The sequence below is a fragment of the Phalacrocorax aristotelis genome, chromosome 2 (assembly GCF_949628215.1).
Source record: "Phalacrocorax aristotelis chromosome 2, bGulAri2.1, whole genome shotgun sequence".
Lineage (NCBI taxonomy): Eukaryota > Metazoa > Chordata > Aves > Suliformes > Phalacrocoracidae > Phalacrocorax > Phalacrocorax aristotelis.
In genome coordinates, this window is record NC_134277.1 from 157,932,514 (window position 1) to 157,950,588 (window position 18,075).

At 48.2% G+C, this 18,075-nt stretch overlaps 1 protein-coding gene across 6 annotated transcripts in view; it reads right to left on the reverse strand.

Moving 5' to 3' along the window:
* The window catches only part of CYRIB (CYFIP related Rac1 interactor B), a 100,623-nt gene that overhangs the window by 82,182 nt on the left and 366 nt on the right, over positions 1 to 18,075 (reverse strand). The window lies entirely within an intron of this gene.

The following is an 18,075-nucleotide window of genomic DNA, read 5'->3' on the forward strand; positions in this document are numbered from 1 at the left end:
CCCCCAGCCAAAAGGTCATTCTGCTATTTAGGGGGCAAGTGGGGAAATGGAGGCGCTCCAGAAGTTCATTCTTTTTACTCTGACAGACCTGGTGAAAGTCTGTCCTCTCCTCGCGCTGCACCCAATCACTTCACGTGACTAATTACATTAGTCATCTCCTCTTCTGCCACTACAAAGTCTGAGATTATTTTTGAGTTCGCTCATCTGTTGATGCAATTGCTCCCTGCAAATGATCAGCACAGCCTCTTCAGATGGGGAGCCTCAGCTAATAGATACAGCAGGCTCTCAATTAATGAACACTTCTTTAAGTCAAATGACGCAGGAGAGTTCAGTGTCAAACCATGACTAAAGATAATGGTGATTTTACAATATAAAGCTCTTCTGTTTTTACATTTTGCTGCCTTTCCTCAATAGTACAGCTCACCCATATGAGACAGGGAAGCAAAAAGAGGAATAAAGAGAAAATGGCAGGTGTTCAGCCTGCATTAGAAAGAAGACTCTAGACCAGTCAGCATACGGGAAGGTGGAAAGAGGAACTGCAGCTATTTTAATCATACTTTATCTCTACTGGAAAATAGAAAGATAAATTAAGAGTAGTAGACCTGTTACAGAATAGAGCAGAACATGGTATTAGACACCAATATCTTTAAGCTGCTTATTAAAGTCTGAAATACAGAATTTCTTCAGCAACTACTGCATGGACACCATTGCACTGAGAAGTACTTTGAGCAATGGCAGTGGCAAACCTGTCCTGCTAGCAAAGAGGTGAGCTGGCCAGCAGGAGAAGAGGCCTGCTAAGCAATTGAGATAATCCAGCATTACCAAGTTCAGGAGGTCATGGCCACAGACTGAGCTTCCGAATTTATGGCACTCAGGTGAGGAAAAACCCAAGATACACCCATTCTTCAGCATAGGTTTGCTCAGCTACAACTGCTTAGTCTGGAGGAGGCTGAGGAGAGACCTTATCGCTCTCTACAACTACCTGAAAGGAGGATGTAGCAAGGTGAGTGTTGGCCTCTTCTCCCAAGTAACAAGCGATAGGATGAGAGGAAATGGCCTCAACCTGCATCAGGGGAGGTTTAGACTGGATATTAGGAAAAATTTCTTCACTGAAAGAGTGGTGAGGCTTTGGAACAGGCTGCCCAGAGAGGTGGTTGAGTCACCATCCCTGGGGGTGTTCAGAAACTGTATAGACATGGCACTTCAGGGCATGGTTTAGCAGGCATGGTGGTGCTGGGCTGACAGTTGGACTTGATGATCCTAGAGGTCTTTTCCAACCTTAATGATTCTATGATTCTGTTCTGTGGTCACTTCAGCAGTGCTGGGTCATCACCTCTGCCTGTATGAAAGGCACCTTTCTTCAGCAGAGCTCCTGTCACTGGATTTATTCACTCTGGGTGGCAGTTAGTGCCTTTAGGTAAGTGCTTCACTAAGTCAGGGGAGGCTGCGAATCGGGGAGCAATGTGGAGCGTTTCATTTGACCTCCCATTAGCCCTCGGTCAGCCACTTTATAAAACAAAGTAAGGCACCAGGACCACAGTAGGAAAGAAACCATGTATCTGAACTGGAACTTTCTCACAGCCTCTTCCCCCCCGCCAAACTGTTTCAGATCAATCAGCAGTGTGATAGTATTGCAGTTAATGGACAGAATCAATGTTCCAGAGAGCAGGGAAGGCAGTATTTAAGAGGGCTAGGCTGTTTCATTACTCTCTGGAAAAAGAACCCAATTTTTTTTGTGTTTGGTTCTGGGGTTGTTTTTTTGAGCAGAAACAATTCTGCTGCCCTGATGGAAACAAATATTCATTGATTCCATTGAGAATTCTGCCTACCTCAGGAGCATGACACTGGTATTTTACTTTGATCACATCCTTTGTAGTGATGTAATCATTGGAGGGTTTTTGTTTCTTGCTTATTTTTTTCCTTTTTCCCCAAAGTGCTTAATTCATTTGTTATTAGAAACCCTCAGAATAGCATTTGGCTCCTAAGTGAATTCTGGGCTGTGTCTAGGCATTGCCAAGGGACATGGTGAAGAGACCATTTCACTTTGTCTCAGCTGTTTGCTACAGCGGTGCTTAGTTTCCTCTTCAGATCACAGGGGACGTTGCAATCTTTTGGTGGGGGAATAGGTAAGTTAATTAGAGCACCCCAGGGAAGGGCTCTGGAGAGCGTCAGTCTCAGGGGCCAATTTGAAAATTCAGTGGACAAACACGGAATTCACAAAACAACAGCGTTAGGCATTGCTGGGCGAGAGATGTGCAAGGCCAAGCTGAGCCCTCGGGCTGCATCCTGTAGGACGTGTTCCTCAATCTCTGGTGGCACAACCACGAGCTGAGGGTGCTCAGCACCCCACGGCACTGCTGTGTCACTGTGCCACTGTTCTGTCCTTGCACCACCAGTTCGGTTTGAAAGAGCCTGGCCGTTTATTCCCATCTGAAAAGGGGAATTCAATTTAGCTGATCAAAACCTGGACTGGTTTTGCAAAATTCACTTTCACTACTATAAACCAAATTAATCTTCGTTTGTGATCGAAGTGATGTTGAGTACAAGGCTACTGAATAATGACAGCAAAACCACTATGATTTAGTTATTGGCTCACCAACTGTATCTACCTCTTTAAAATCACACTGTTATGATAGATTCATCTGCTGTATCCCATTATACCATTGCCTTCCTGCAACTCCATCAATATGCTCCAAAGAGCAGCAGCCATTAAAATAGTGTTAGTGCACCCACTTGCTGAATGGAAACAATTTTGAAGAAACCCTTTTCCCCATCAGTACGCATTTTCTTGTAGACCATCCAGTGACCTCACGTGAAGTGGGCAGGTAGCACTTTTTTCCTGTGGGATAAGAAATTCCCAGTCACCCATCACCTGCATAGTCGGTATATTTTGTTTTCAAAGTAAAGTCTTTGAGAGTGGTCATTTTAAGAAGCCTGGGTAGCTAGAGGGACAGAAACAGAGTCCTTACACTCACATAAGCAAAAGTCTCTCTAACTGCAAAGAGTTTGCTAGCAGAGGAAATGGAAAGCCAGGACTTCTCCCCATATTGTAATCTGTGAGGGACAGACTGGGTGCAGATGAAGGCTGCCATAAAACAAAGCATTTAGGCATGCACTTAAAACACTTCCTTTGCTGAGCAACTGAAATACTGCACACCAGACGTCTTTCTCTTCCTTTTTCCTGAGCATGAATGTGGCACCTAGGACTAAATCTAGCAGCAGATGCAGCTGTTTAATATTCAGTTAGCAAGAAAAGGGAGTAAAGCTGACATTGCACATTGCAATTACTTAAACTTATTCTGAGCTTACCCAACTGATGAAAAGATAATATTTTTTAAGTCCAGCTGATAAACCCCACGCATGAGCTGGGAAAAACTCTGTGCCTGTTTATACCAACCTGGATACAGTCCCATTTGCAGCATCTGGGTTCCTGGAGTCAGAGCTTAGGTGCATACTGTGTTAATGATCAGACTAGAACAAGCAGCTTCCCACCATGACCACACTGCCTATACAGGAATGCATCACAAACCAGTGGGTTTTTTTAAATACATGGTCATACTCATTCTTAATAGTAGTACTCCTTATTCTAAACGATTCCTGTCTCAGGCAGTGAACAAGCTAAAAAGTGGAAAGAAGCTAAATAGTCTTCTCTTGGGAGGTACGAGTTTGTAAGTCAGAGCTTAGACTGTGTTTCTGGTCTTGGACTTCTTGTATGATGTTAAGCAGGAAGACTAGGCAGCCTGTCAGTGGTGCCTCCAATTCTGATAATTTCTAAGTGCCTACAATGACACCGCTAAAATTCAATAACTTCATGCATAAAAAACTAGGTTGGAAAGATTTGTATGGTGCTGTACAGAAACACCGGTGCAATTCCTGCTCCAAGCAGCTCATAGTCTAAGTAATTAATGAGAGGAAAACACAAATCCTTAGATCAGTTGTACAGCATTGGTTTTCTACCACTGTAGTGAGATGTCTCCACACAGCAAAATACAACATCCTACAGCAGTCACCAAGCCAGTCCTAAGCCAACTAACCTGAGTATAAAGGAGGAGCAGTACAGCATCTCTACTATATGCTTCCCAGCAAGTCTGATGATTCAGAGCTGGCTCTAGGTTGCCGGCGAGCCCTTGGCCTGTGCCAGGCAGCACTACTCCCTGTCCCAGGACACACGGCCTGCTTTCCCCTGGAGATCTCATTTACGATGCTGGACACTAAACAGCATGTGTATACTGCCCAGTCAACCTGCTTGTGTCAGCTGGCAAGATGTAAGAGAGATACTGGGGGAACTGCAGCAGAGGCACTGGGAGCGTGGCTGGGAAGAGGAGAGCTGGGAACAGGGAAGGGCTCAGAGGTTTCACAGTGAGAAACCTCCAGTGGAAAATGCAGGGTGCACAGAACCCGAATCAGGAGAAAATTAGGATTCATTAGTTACACTGTTCACCGGACTCTTTACTTTTAAATTATATCCTATTATTTTCTAAGAAAAGACAAATGGTATGGCTTATTCATGCTCACATTATTATTTTATTCCTAATTATTTATCTGTTGAATTTTAGCTTCAAAGGATGGTAGGGGTGGATGTAGAGAATATAACATTTCTATCGTTTCCTCAAAGAAGACCAGCTTAAGCCAGGATGTGAAAGGGCCTGGGGAACCACGTGGGAGCAGAGAGAAACATAAGGGCAGCGAGAGTCCTAAGTATGCATGCTTCTGAATGGTTTTAATGGGGTCACTTCTGTCCTAAGGCATAACACACTACCGTTCAGATGACAGGCTCTGGCCCGGAGCTCGTGAAAGGTTTTGCAAATGAGTGTGACAAGCTTGGGTGTAGCACAGAGGCGACTGCACTCAGAGGACCTGAATGTGGCTAGACGGCAAAGAGGGGGCACGTTTCCCCACTGGAAAATTGAACAGCTACGGTGAAATCAGGCAGAGAGCAGGAGACTGCAACGCAGGAAAAGGCCTCCTGTCAGACTGAGGCTTGGACAAAGGTTTCAGGAGAAATGGATGGTTTTGGAAAGGCTGCAAAGGGATGAAATTACAGTATGACTGTCAGTGAGAAGGCATAGCTGCAGGTTTATTCTGCAATAAACCTTTAATTTGTTCAATGCAGAACATTTTAAAACCTCCTTCATCCTCCAGAAGTGCAGCTATTCTACCCAATAATTCTGTTTTCAATTTTATGTTCGTCTGTTACTGCAGAGAAATAGAAAATATACTTTTAAATTAGGAAACTGTAATTGGGTAGATAATAAACAACATGGGGCGGTTCAAACACGTAGCAGTTTGGAACTCTCCTCGGTTAGAGCCTTTCTTACAAAGGCATCTGTTGAAGCCTGTTCTCTCTGTGCTACCATCCTCCCTGCCATGAGAAATCGCACGCAGCCCTGAGAGAATTTCAATAGAATTAATCACTGATCAACTTCTTGTAAAGGCTTTATTTAATTCTGAAAGGTGCTATGGGAAAAGCACACACTCATATACATGCACCCAGAGCTTTAGGATAAAAGAATTAAAAATATGGTCATATAAGTTTCTCTCCCAGGGAAAAAAAAATAACACAGGCATTTACTAGTCAATAAGGGGGTTTGGGTTAGGGGTGGCTTTTTTTTTCCCCTGTTTGCTTTTTGTAGTTCTTAAAAATGCTTAATACATTGCTTGGGAGCTGCATGTTTGCTTTTAATGCAGAGTTAACCATTGCAATTCATTAATCGACTTTTATGCTGCCATTAAATGTTGCAATCAATTCTGTCTCTATATTCTACACTCTTATTTCTGCTATAAAAAAGCTCTATTAGCTTAACTTGGCTCAAAAACAATACAGTGAACCACCCTTAATTATTAATAATCTGTTTCCCATTCAATAAAGCTTTTTGGACCTTTACTACAGCCCGATGATATATTTATTTGGTGTGCAGGGTTCAGAGCAATACAGTGCACTCTCTCTGGGAAAGAACCCAAAAATAACTATCTACTTGATATCAACCCAAGGGATTTCCTAAGGGAATGAGAGTATCATTTCAGGGCAGGTCATCAGTGGTTTAGGGGAATTAGACAAATCTGTGTCTGGGGAACAGATGCCTCAGGGTTTGTGAATGTGTGAGAGAACCTTTCCCCTCTCGGTCACCAGCTCAGGTCCATCCAGCACAGCAGTCGCTGGAAGCTATTAAACATCTGATAGACTTCTGGGGCCTCCTGAAACAAGGAGTGGGATCCCTAACAGACACACACTTACATCTTGGAGCTGCTCCTACTCAAACTGCAGGCTCAACAGTAATACATAGACACAGAAACTGGGAATAAGCATTGTAGAGTGAAGACCATTTTACTTGCTAAGTGCAGTTAAGTAGGCTGCTTCTGGGCTGGCAATCCAGCTTTAGATTTATTACTGGGACTTTCTTATTCTTTAAAATAAACTAAATTAATGTATTACAAAGCACTTTGTTATAACCTTTCTTCACAAACTCCATCAGAAGGGCCCAAAGACTTACAAACCCACACTTGTGGTGTCTCAGACCTTGGGGAAGATAAAGGAGTAAAGAAGGATTTGATTTCAAGCTTGGAGGCCAGTTCTGGGAGTCCTGGGACTCCCAAACTGCTACACGCTGCACATCTAGCTTTGATGCAGGTCTGCTAGGAGAAAAGAGGAGACAAATGCTGAGCATTACAACCACAAACCACAGCTGTTGATGGGAATTGGCAAGAGACCAGGGAATGCCGGGAAGCATAGATGGCCTGCAGCAGAAGGTAGGGCTGAGCAGGGCTGTCTGACACTTGAAGCTTTTTTTATTCAGCTCCTGGTGCTTTTCCATCCCAGCATCTGGTTTCTGTGATAGTGCAAGGGAGGGACAGTGTGGTGCAATTTTATGGTATGTTCTCCTAGGTTATGTTGGCACTTCCTTGGGTAAACATGCCTTAGCACAGGCTCAAGTTGCCCATGCCCCTGGGTTTGAATTATTTGCAGCTATACTGTCTGCTTTACTTGCTGATAGCTCATTCCAGTTGCCCCCGTATTTCATTTGAGGAGGAGGGGTTCGAGGCTTGCCAACTGTCCTCCTCCTTTCTTCTAACTCAGGACAGAGCCGTGCTGAGGAACAGAGACAAGCTGTGGCAAAGCCCTGCCAATCAGCATAGCTGCAACCAGAAGAGCATGTCATGGGGCTCATAGCTCTGTGGTTCAGCACAGGAACCAGTGAAGCTGGAGCCAGGGTTTGTGGCTGCTGCTCAGCTAAGGGACCTTGGATGTACCCTGGTGCTCCTGCTTCTTCACACCTTTTTGAGTGGAAGATCTTCAGGCCTCTCTTTATCCACTTATATGGTACATGATTAAACTGTGCCCAAATTCAGGCAGGGGCTTCTGAATAGTGCAGTAATATAATCCGCAAAGAGGATGCAAGTTTTGATGGCTGAAAAAGGAGGAGAAGAAAAGAGGAAAGGTTTTCTGTAATGGGATCCGCTGCTCACCCTCTTTTGTTACCCCTCTGTGCAAATCTAGCTATTCCAGACCATTATATTCAACAATCTTATACTCAGTGGCAGGTGAAATGTCACACCTCGGGGTAAATTTTCACTGCAGTAGGCAGAGATTTTGTCCTTTAAATACCCTTAGTACTAATGGGAAATTGATCCAGCAATTTAAACTCCAAGAGATACAAACGTCTCATGTGGGACCATTTTCAAATGTGTTGACATTTTGAATCACAAAATGAGACACTTTTAGAAACAAATGCTAATTCATTTCATTCAGGATTTGAGGTCAGCTGGATACAGAAAGAGAAATGTGCAATGAATGTTTAGTACATTCATCAAATATCTTTTAATCTCTGTACACTCAAGGGATTAATGTGACATCAGGGAAAAGAAGGGCCATTTCTGAAGTTCTCTGTATTAACTGGTACATCTTTTCATGGGGCTGGAACCCAAATCACCTACTGCACTTGCAGTAATAGTGTCTAGGGCAAACGGAGGCTTTGGGATAAGGGACCAAGTTTCAGCGACCTCTGAAAATGTGTCTTTCACACTATCGGATATGCTTTCATCTCTGAAGAGCCCTGATCCTGCTGAGCTCCACCTGGGGAAGTTGTCAGCGTTTTACTGATGTCAGTGAAATTCAGTGAAATTCACGCAGCCCAACAGAACAGCCCGGGAAACAAAACAAAACTCACAAAGAGGGGGTAGCTTGCCTGGTTCCCAGAGGCTCTGGCCACTCTTCCTGCTCAGAAATTATTCAGCACACTGTGAGAAAGATGCTTTAAACAAATGTTTTGGACACATCCACAACTGCCTTACAGATAACAAGTCCCTGCTAGGGCAGACCTTAATGAAACCCAATGAAACCTGAGTGTCGGTTTGGGCTCCATCGTGCAGAAGAGGGTCGGGCAGGCCTGGAGCAGCTTCGGAGAAGGACCAACTTGACAAGCTGGTGGGTCTCAGCTGGGTGTGAACCACCACCACCTGTGCTTGGACCAAGGCTTGGGATGCAGTGGCACGGCTGCAGGCAGAGTGCTGGGGGCAGAAAGAAGGCTCACCTTCCTCCCTGCATGCTTCAGCAGGCAGTACAGCTCCCAGCAGAGGGGAGTGAAAGGGGCATTGGCTCCCTGTGCTGCCACCCCACAGGCAGGGCCAGTGGGAGCTGGCTCTGGTTTCCCCCAGCAGCAAGGACACCTTCTGGCTGCTCCCCAGAGTCTCCCCAGTAGCAAGGCGGCCGAGAGGCTAGGCCATGCTGGACATGTGGGTAGTAATTTGGATGGGGTGTGTGTTATTTCACAGGGGGATTTTACAGGAAGCCCATGGCTCCTCTCAAGTGGACATGACTGTCCCCTGCTGCAGAAACCCCAGCTGGTGAATGTCCCGTGACAGGGGGAGCATGAGGACTCAGATCACCTCATGCATGAGGAACCAGGGGAGAACAAATGCAGGGGAAGTTCCTCACCAAGGTCTCCCTGCAGAGCAGCCTCTGCTCTTCCCCTTCCCCAGCAGGGGCTGGGGAGAGGGGGTTGCATTTCTGGGAGCCACTGCCCAGGGGAAGTTACACGAATTTGGGCGCTGAGAACGCTACTTCCCTTGCAGACACACGTACACCGGTGCCCAACAGAGTGAAGAGGAAGAGTAAAAGCCCAAGCCCTGTGTAATATGCAAACAACCGTATTCAGCTCTATGAAAACAACTGCCCAGGAACAGCTCCAAACCCACACAGCATTGGGCAATGTGCTGATAAGCCACACTCTTTTTGTGGCCTTGTATCAGAAGGTCCTCTCCAAGGGCTCTGGATAAGCACTCCAGCCTGCCAGTGGGATCAGCAGGCACACAAGGTTATCAGGATCAGTCCTTTTCTACATGCTCACTTGAGCAAAATATTTTCCTTCTGGGCCCCCACTCCCCTCTCTTGCTTCCTCAGACTGACTGACGTGCTGCAGGAGTCTGCAGGGGGAAGAATTCACTGGTCCTGTACCAGCGATGTGATCTCATGGGAGCCCCGTGCAACAGCATGCTAGGGTTCGCAATCTCCACCCCGGTGGCGTTCCCCCACAGAACAAGAGTTCTGAGTACATCCACCAACTGCTTCTCACATCAAGTAGATTACTTTTAAGAAAAAGATGACAGACCAAACAGAACCTCAACAAGTTAAAAAAGACCTTTTTTTTTTTTTTTTTTAATGAAAAGCAGCTATAAGGCATAATCACACCTCAAAAGCATAAATGTATTTCAGAGGCACTGTGACCCGTGTTACACCCAGGCATACAGCTGGGTAGCAGCAGACCTACAGCAGCTACAAGCAGACCTAAAGCAATTTTTGCTCATAAACACGACAGTAATGCCAATAAACCAGGATGTCCGATCAGCTGTGTCCAGAGAAGGGCAGCAAAGCTGGTGAAGGGTCTGGAGAGCAGGTCTTATGAGGAGCAACTGAGGGAACTGGGGTTGTTTAGCCTGGAGAAGAGGAGGCTGAGGAGAGACCTTATCGCTCTCTACAACTACCTGAAAGGAGGCTGTAGTGAGGTGGGTGTCAGTCTCTTCTCCCAAGTAACAAGTGATAGAACAAGAGGAAATGGCCTCAGGCTGCATCAGGGGAGGTTTAGATTGGATATTAGGAAAAATGTCTTCACCAAAAGGGTTGTCAAGCACTGGAACAGGCTGCCCAGGGGGGTGGTTGAGTCACCATCCCTGGGGGTATTTAAAAGACGTGTAGGATGTGGCACTCACGGACATGGGTTAGTGGTGGACTTGGCAGTGCTAGGTTAACAGTTGGACTCGATCTCAAAGGTCTTTTCCATCCTAAATGATTCTATGATTCTGTCCTGGGCACAAGAAGTCCTGGTACAAGTTTTGCAACTTAGAGCAATTCCTAAAACAAGCCATCTCCTTTCAAAGCAGTAATGCTGGGAAGGAAACTTGGTCCCAACCCTTAAATAGAGATGTGAGTGGCTTCTTCCTTCACAGGAAAGCCTACCACCACTCTCATTTGACAGATTGCTGTAGGCCATTGCCAGTGGGTATCTGCGATACCCAGAGCGCACTAACACAAGAACACTGCCACATACAGTAAATATTTCTTAAGGCCTCAACGTAGGCAGGATGCCAGACAGACCTACTAATGCACAGAAGATCATATTTGGTCATACGGCTAGTCCTTCAGGGGGAGCTAAGATTCACAGGCAGGAGCATGTGCCCTCCCTGGTTCTGGGACTGACAGAACAGTCTTGGGAATGGGGCTCCTATTTTAACCCTGTAAGTTTTGCTGACTAGTCCAGACCCACCACCATGAAACCCCAAATCATCCCTGGAGTTTGCAGACTGCAGAGATACTCCCCGTCACACTACTCCCTGTCCCTGTGTCTCTGGCAAGACACCGAGTTGTGGGGGAACGTAAATCATCTGTTATGCGACTCTTCCCCGACAGCAGCAGCTGTCCGCTGTCCGGAGCGTGCCGCTGGGCGCTGCCTACAGAGACAGGCTCCACTTGTCCTTCCATGGGGCAGCCCAGGGAAACAAGCCAACTCCAGGTCCTCTGCGGGTTGCTGCAGGCCTCCAGAGAACAACCACACAGCTGTTTGCATTTTGGGATAGTCCCTCAGCGCTGCCCCTCGCCTGCAGCAGCCCAGGCACTTCACCAGCCTCCAGCACGATCCCTGCCAGAGGCTGCTGGGCAGTGGTGTGCCTTACGCAGCGCAGCCCTCCCTGCTCTTGCAGCCTGCGTGCTCTGGTGGGAGCGAGGTGAGAGGGGCAGGACTCCAGCCCTGCCACCTAATGTGAAGCTCTGCAGCCGCTGCTGGCAGCCAAACCAGAGCCCTCTCTCTTGCACTGTTATGGGAGGGAGGTCATCAGTTTAACTGCACTGGAGTAACGCCAGCCTTTTGAGTAAACTTTTCAAAGCTGTGCTAAGGCATTGTTTAATTTTGATTTCCAAGTGACCTCCAATTCCTCTGGATATGCTAGGGGTGGAAGAACATCCACTCCCAGGAGTTTATCTCTGACAGCGGGTGCAGGGCCTAGCCCAGCAGTTCCCAGGGGAGGGGGAGAGAGGTGAAGACTCTTGCTTTTCTCCCCTCTGCCAAACACATCACCTCGCCACAAAGATCGGCATCTGTATGGCACCTCCACCAGCAGTGCCAAGCAACTCAACCACACACCCCCCAACTACCTTCCCCAGCAACTCAAGACCCCCTTTTCCTACCATGTTTCCCTCCCCCAGCAGGTTTCCACCCTTTCCCACCAGTCTATTGCCCACCTGAACTTGCACAAATAAACCTGTTTGCATGGGTCACGCTGCAAATGGAAGTGATACCAGGATGTAAAATGAAAAAAGGACCTGTAAGGAACCAAACCAACCTAGAGTTATTCTCGCCATGTCAATTATTGCAGAGGCTGGTTTATACTGCAGCCCTGTTAACAGCTACACAATTGCAGCACAGGAAAGTAAACCACAGCTGGGGAGAGGAAACAAGAACAAGTGTCTTGGGGGCACCTTTGTCGCTGAGGAAACAGTGGGTGGGCCTGGGCCCCAGCGTGGGACTTAGACCACATCCAGGGCTCTGAGGACGAGTGACCCCAGCATGATGCATCCAAAGCTGCATGCATAGCAGCCGAGCAAAGAAATAAAAGGAGTGTAGTAAAAACACTCTGGCTATTGCTAACATTTCACATTGAAAGTAGCATTGGTATTGGCACAAAGTTAGCAGCATCTGTACAGCTCTCTGCTAACTAGTGACAGCTCTACAGGGAAGAGAAGCTGCAAGGACAGGAGTGGGACAAAGCGAAGGAAGTGCAAGCTGCAAACCTCTGCTTGCCTTGCTCAGCACCAGATTAATATTAATTTTCTGCTGGTTTGCACCGCCACAGACAGGCCTGTTCTTACTCATTTTAGTCCTTGCCTAATATAAAACTACAGACATGCTATTTTCATGGTATTTTTTTTCTCTTCTTAATAGGTTGCAAGCTGCCTATGGTTGAGCATGTTTGAGAAAGTGCATGGCTGAGAAAGTGTTGTCGTCCAAGGGGAGGTGGGAAACCTTTGTTAAAAATAAGAAGCAGACAGAGAAAAAAAAAGTTGCACATTAAAACAGGCTATTACGCTCCAAGAACAAGTCTTGAGAAGAGAACAGCCTGCCTGTGCTGGGCTGCGGAAGGGCAGCCAGCCTCTGGCCTGGTTGCCTTCTGGTCTGGAACACGCACCTTCCTCAAACCTTGTGCATGTGCCACCCCTATGTGGCCTGCTGTCTCCCAGCTGTGTATGCACAGGCATCTCGCTGCGCCCCATCCCTGAACACACGTATAACCATCCTTCCTCTTCCACCTTCACTCCCTCCACCTGTACACGCACCCTGTTTAAAAGCCTTTGCTCCTCTTGCCCCAAAACACACCTGCACTCAGATGCCCCCTCCCTCCCACTGCACCTCTCCCCACACACATGGAAGCACCTTCTCCCTGCCTCTGCTCACGCACCCCGATCTGTCGCCCATCTCATGCAGAGGTGAACGGCAGACGAAGCGCTGAGCCTGCCTGCAACGGGCGGCAACCCTGCGCACCAAATGTGTGTGAAAAAGCAGTGAAGTGAGGAAACGTTTGTTAGAGGAAGTGAGTGGGTGGAGGGAAAAGCCTGGAGTGAACAAAAATCAACAAATAACACATTGAAACTTGAGCACTGAGTGCCCAGCAGGGGTAAAAGGACACCGAGTTTACAAAATACTACGTAAATGCATGAATTCTATGCAAACACATGACTAATGTACACTAGGGAACAAGAGGTGTACAAGTACTGAAAACAAAGAGGAGGCTCTAAATAAAGAGTGTAAGAGCTACCACCCTAATGGCAGCACAGGTAGCTCCTGTGAGGGTGAGCAGGGAAGGAGCAAGACCTTAGATTATGGCCTCGTTTTGGACGTACATCTTACTGGATCCCAAAAACCCAGCGAGTAACCCAGAGGCTCTCCAAGTCCAGACAGACTGATGGTGTCTCACTAAGCACGGACACAGCTCCTAGCAGTTACCAACAGACTGCGTGCCCCAGCACATTTTAATTTAGTACTTTCAAGTAAAGCACATTAAAGATAATATTTTTTAAAAAAAGGAACTGTTGTTTCTAGAACAATCAAACCGGAAGCCCAGCTCTGCTGTCCGTTTCTGATAGAGCAGTAGTTCCTCACTTAAGATTTCTCCCTGTCAGATGTCGCAGTGCAGGGACCTAGGAATGTAACTCCTAGTTTTTCAGCCTATTATTTGTGCATTCCTGACCTGTAAAACCTTCCTTCCTTCTCTAGCCTTGCAGAGCAAGATTGGAAGTGCTATAGTTTAAGTAACACACCACAGAAGACCTTGGGTTTTTTTTCCTTAAAGGACAACAAACGTGACTCAAAGGGTCTGTACCAGAAGCCAGGCAATTTCACCCTCTGAGGATCAGCCCATGAAACCTCAGCTCACACTGCTGCCAAGTTACTCGACAAGTCACTCCTCTAACCACGCACCCAGTGAGTTGGTTGTGTCCACGTCGCTCCCGCAGACAGGGCGAATAAGCAATTAACAGGTAAGCGTCTATTACAACACGCACAGAAAATTGTCCAGTTTTGGTTGCATCTCATTTTCCTTCCCACGAATTTCAAACCAGCAGGTCCTGCAGGGATCACCTGCAGAAAAGGTTCACTTCCACATATAGTAAGACTGCCCGTGCCACTTTCATTTTGAAAGAGTAACAAAAGTGATGTAAGTCATCTGTATGTTATTCCCCAAATTTGCCCAAACGTACACGCTCGGCCTGACACCGCTCCCTCTGAGGCTATGACGCGTGAGCGCTCTTGGAAAGCAGGCAGTGCCTCCATGCCACGGGTTACGGTGATTGGTACTGACAGGTTCTTCATGGTATCACAACAAATTAGGTCACAGATTAGATTTTCATAGCACAGATTACAACTAGTGTCTGTATTTTATTCTTAAATAGAGAGGGTTGTGGCCAGGAGGTTTGACCTCAAGATTGGGAGCAAGGCAGATGCAGGGTTGGGGGTGGTAGGGGTGGTGTCCCTAATTCTGTTTGAGACAAAGACTGTCTCAGTGAGACTTAGATAAAATTCCTAGTTTTCTGCTGTAGTCAGAAAATTTGGTATTTTTTCCTTTCTATCCAGCAAGCTTTTAAGAAATAGAGTTTGTCCACTAGAACCCCTGGAGTAGATCTCTCAGCATTTCTGCAAAGCAGATATCAAACCCAGCATTTTAAAAAATTTGCATTTTTGATGATAGAAAAGCAGCTTGCACCACGTGAAAAAGTGCTGGAATGGAAACCAAAGCTACCTACCAGACTTATCCCACGCAATACCACAAGGTCACACGTACAATCAGTTTGAGCATCTCTGGTGTAGAAAGATCATAAGGGAATAAATTCATGCGTGCAGTACTAAAAAACCAACAAAAAAATAAAAACCCACTGGGGGGAAGAGTTTTAAAATATACCCAGCGAGGACAGTAATAGAACTCAGGCACCAAAAGAAAATCCAAGCTATGCCAGGCTCCACACAGAGCAGTGCAGAACAAAGGTTTCCAACAGCTGAGGAACTGCAGACCCTGTGCAAAGTGCTCTCTACACACTGCGAGATACAGCCTGATGCAGGTTTGAAATCCCTTCTGCAGCAGCTGTGTTCCAGCAGACTGCCAGCGCCGTGCTCTGCTCCCAGCGCCCCCGGCCGCCTCCTCCCCCAGAGCTGCGCTGCTGCAGGGGAAAGCCAGCGCCTGGGAGCCAGCAAGCCTGATTCAGCTCCTGGTGGAACCGTGCAGGTCTGCACGAGGGCAGTGATTCAGCAGATAAGCAAGCTCATAGCCGTGGTAAGCACTGAAGGAGAACTTAAACCAGATGATGAGGAAGATAGGTCTTGGATGGACCTAGCCTCAGAGACTAGCCTTTCTAAGTCAGGGTCGAGAGAGCACTGCAGGAGTGACCTTTGATGGGATGATACTCATGCACTTACTTTGCCTGGGTGGCCAAGCCACCCATGCTGGCTCTCAGTTAGCTCTGTCCAAGACCTGATTTCCTAATTGTCTGGTTTAGCTTTTCCTTTAGTGCTTACCATGGCTCTGAGCTTGCTTATCTGCCAAGCCTCTGGAGCATGTATTCAGTCAACCAGAGCAGGCCAGTTCGTACCTGCAGGCAAACCATCTGCAGTCTCTACTCAAGCTCTCGAGGCTGTTTGCCAGCAGAGGATGCAACCTTTCTTCCTGCTCCCAGTGAAGCACAAGGAGCACATGAGCTGTGCCCTGTTCCCCACAAGCAGGTTTGGACAGGCCAGTGCTCGGTGCCCTCCACTTGCCTCAGACCAACCCAGCCAGTCCCATCCATGTGCCAGCACTGCTGTCCTGAATCACCGCAGCTGTGACTCCAGCTCTAAAACGATCTCCCCTTCGCTTGAGCAAAAGTTTTTCACAGGAAGTAAGCTTTTACTTTCAAAATACTCTTGGCCTTGTTCTTCTCCAACAAGCACAGGAAGTATCTCAGTCAAACACCAGCCTTTATTCTTGTGAACTGCCATTTATCCTCTGATACCTTTGAGTAAAAATAAATAGCAGTTAAGAGTGGCCATGCCCTCCCATGCTCTACAGGAGGCATTAAGCTTTTAGCTACCCTCAGTGCATCAGCTTCTTCCACCGCTCTTACAGGGCACACTCACATTTAGAGGCATAGAATGAAGCCTAATTATTTTCTCTTCAAGCATGAGCTGTGCCATGCCGATTATTGAAAATCCATTGCACATGCTCCTTGCTGAGCAGCCTGAACTATCGATCTCGGTTAGAGAAACGGATGCTTTAGACTCTATTGGAAATGTTTTTAAAAGTCCTGTTTGTATGGCTGTCCCTGTTGGATCCTGAGCGCTTCCTAGTCTCCGTGCAGAGCACTGCCCCTTAGAAACTCCATCATGCCGGGGGTGCTTCTCCTGCTGAGCCACAGAGGAAACCGCACCACCGACCTCTGCTGCGCCCTGGGAAAACAAGCGGTGACAACTGTCGGAAAATGCACTAACAAGGCCTCTCGGTCTGACCAGACCGCTCGCTCAAAGGGAGCGAGAGCAGAGCAGCAGGAACTGCCGCCTGCAACAGCGGCGTGATAGCACCCTGCTGCCCGGACAGGCACGGGCTCCCGGTCCCTGCCGAGCGGGGAAGGTAGCACGAGCCACGCACGAAAGTGCTGCCTCTCACTAAGGCAAGGCGATGCCAAGCAGCTCGTCCATGCAGGGTCGAGCACCAAAGTGACCCAGGGCGCCTGTGTGCACCAAGGAGGGTCCTCGGAGCCCATGTGGGCACCCAAATGCTCCCCCCCTCCCCACAGCGGCAGCACTGGAGACCTCGATGTTAAGCAGGTGGCAGCCTGCCACTGGGCTCGGTTGCAGTTGAACACTGAAATAAAGACAATGTTGCACTTCTGGTGAATTCCCACATCTCTTTTAAACGCTTCTCAGTTCAGGGTCCAGATGTGGGGTTTGCTTGTTTGATGAAGAAGAGGGCCCCTCTACTGTTTTAATCGCACACCTAACAAAACACTGAATAAACAGTATATGCCTCATGGCTTTCTCTGTCATGTACATTAAAGAATGATTATTAGAGTTCATTTTTAAATGGCAAAAGGGTAACATCAGTCTAAACCATACAGCCAGTTAATCTTCACGGTTTAGGGGTTGCTCTGTGCTATTTCCTCTCCATTTCACCACTAATCCTTTTGAAACACTACAGCTTGCTTAAGAGAGGGGTAGTTTTCACACAGTCATGATCAGAACCACACTACCATCCCCGCCCAGAAGAGGAAGTACCAGATCCCCCAAAGCAGAAGTGCTTGCCTCCTCACCAGCCAGTCCAGCACATTTCTGGCTGCTGGACTGAACTTTTAGATGTTTAGTCAGTAGCAGGTGCAAGATTTGCATGAACGGTGGCGACTGAAGTCTCCAGCCTAGCACCGGCCCAAGCATCAGGGGACAGTCAAATGCAATGCACCCAGCTCAGTGCAAGAAGCAGCCAGCTAACGTTGCCGCCACTGCTCCCAGCCCGGGAGGGGCATGAGCAGCACCCATCGCGCACAGGACGCAGCACCAAACCGTGGCTTCCTCCTGAAGCCGGCCGCCCCGGCTTACGGCTGCTCGCCTTCCACCAGACCGTGCTGGTTGGTGCGAGGGCTGTGAGACCGCTCCGTGCCCTGTCCCAGGGCACAGAGGATCTCCGTCCCCAGCCTGTCGTGCCCCTCACGGACACGACCGAGGTCCCCGCGGACTGAGGGAAACTCAGGCGGCGGCTCCGGCCTTCGGGCCGCCACAGCGATCGGCGCGGCGCTCCCCCGCCCGCCCGCGCTGCCGCCGGCGGCTCTGCTCGGGCAGTGGCCGGGCTGCCCCGGGCGGCGGCGAGCACCCTCCGCCGGCCCCGCGGGACTGCCCCGTCCTGGCCTTGGCGAGAGGGGGGCAGCGGGGCGCGGGCGAGCCTCACCCCGGCCCGCCTCGAGTCCTCCCCGGCTCCCCTGCGCGCCCCCACCGCCCTCAGGCTCCTCCCGGCTCCCCTCAGGCGATGCCTCTCTCCCCGCAGGTGCCCGTCCCTCAGCTCCCCACAGGCGATCCCCCG